Source organism: Anopheles funestus, assembly GCF_943734845.2.
Source record: "Anopheles funestus chromosome X unlocalized genomic scaffold, idAnoFuneDA-416_04 X_unloc_104, whole genome shotgun sequence".
Taxonomy (NCBI): domain Eukaryota; kingdom Metazoa; phylum Arthropoda; class Insecta; order Diptera; family Culicidae; genus Anopheles; species Anopheles funestus.
Window position 1 is genome coordinate 52,501 of NW_026045044.1, and position 2,130 is coordinate 54,630.

Genomic DNA, 2,130 nt, shown 5'->3' on the forward strand with positions numbered 1-2,130 from the left:
GTGACTTGTGGCTCATGTCTACGCCCATGGCCACCATTCGCTAAGATAGTTTTGAAGTCACTTTGAAGGCCCAGGAACAACTCTCTTAGCACATCGGTTAACCTGACGCCGCAGTCAACTCATGTGCTTGGATCGGATCGAGCTATTGAGTATTGGGCCTGCATACTCGCTCATCCGTATCCTTTGCGTACCGCCCCATGGCCCCGTCCTTAGAGTTAATGACTAGTAGGCTTAACTCTTTGTATGTCTGCACCACAGTTCCCGTTCGTTCCGTGCCGTGGCCGGATACGTATTGCACATCGGTATACCTGTCGCTACTCAGGCAACTCGTGTGCGTGGATTGGATCGAGCTCATGGGGTGTGTAGAGATTCCATGTTATAATTGCAAGTCCATATCCACTTTATAGGTTAAAGTCATAAGTTGTGATTGCACAACCATACTTCATAAGAGTTTAATAACTCTTCAACTAACTTTCGTTCTGGTGTCTTGGTATCAAATCGCATAAGACACAAGATTCTACTGGCCAAATAGAATCTAGCACATTGGTTAACCTGGCGCCGCAGTCAACTCATGTGCTTGGATCGGATCGAGCTATTGAGTATTGGGCCTGCATACTCGCTCATCCGTATCCTTTGCGTACCGCCCCATGGCCCCGTCCTTAGAGTTAATGACTAATAGGCTTAACTCTTTGTATGTCTGCACCACAGTTCCCGTTCGTTCCGTGCCGTGGCCGGATACGTATTGCACAACAGTAGATACCATCACCTGACGTATCTAACACACCACTATTGTAACTCGTCGTCGAAGGACCTTTCAAGTGCCTGATGGCCAGGGGAGCTCTTACACGGCACGGAGACACAGTGATGCTCGCCCATCACAGTGTACAACGATCGAGTTTGCTTAAGTGTCTGGGTACCTACACACCAGACACAATGCAATGGCCACGGATCCACACAAGGCACATCACATGCAGAAAGCTTCACCAGATTATGACACATACCACACTCTTGTAACTCGTCGTCGAAGGGGCGTTCAAAGTGCCTTACGGCTAGGGGAGATCTAGCACGGCACGGAGACACAGTGATGGTTGCCCATCAAAGTGTACAACGATCGAGTTTGCTTTCCGCGCAAGCGTTCTAAGTGTCTGGGTACCTACACACCAGACACAATGCAATGGCCACGGATCCACACAAGGCACATCACATGCAGAAAGCTTCACCAGATTCTGACACATACCACACTCTTGTAACTCGTCGTCGAAGGGGCGTTCAAAGTGCCTTACGGCTAGGGGGGATCTAGCACGGCACGGAGACACAGTGATGGTCACCCATCAAAGTGTACAACGATCGAGTTTGCTTTCCGCGCAAGCGTTCTAAGTGTCTGGGTATCTAAGCACCAGACACAATGCAATGGCCACGGATCCACACAAGGCACATCACATGCAGAAAGCTTCACCAGATTCTGACACATACCACACACATGCAACTCGTCGTCGAAGGGGCGTTCAAGTGCCTTACGGCTAGGGGAGATCTAGCTCGGCACGGGGACACAGTGATGGTCACCCATCAAAGTGTACAACGAACGAGTTGGCTTTCAACAAATTCTGACACATAGCAAGCGAGCGACCGAGCTACACCGAAGGCAGCCCATGGTTGGTCACTCGCGGACGATCATCAGTAATGATCCTTCCGCAGGTTCACCTACGGAAACCTTGTTACGACTTTTACTTCCTCTAAATCATCAAGTTCGGTCAACTTCAGCCATGCCAGCTGCAGCTCACGAAGGAACCGCGGAAGGTAAGCCTCCAGAAACCTCACTAAATAATCCATCGGTAGTAGCGACGGGCGGTGTGTACAAAGGGCAGGGACGTAATCAGCACTAGCTAATGACTAGTGCTTACTAGAAATTCCAGGTTCATGGGGACCGTTGCAGTCCCCAATCCCGACTAGATGGGCATTTTAGTGATTTCCCGTTCCTCTCGGAATGGGGGCGCCTATTGGCGAGAACACGCTGCGACCCACATTGTAGCACGCGTGCAGCCCAGAACATCTAAGGGCATCACGGACCTGTTATCGCTCATTCTCAGCTTGCTAAACACAAGTTGTCCCGCTAAGCAGGGCAAACGTAGC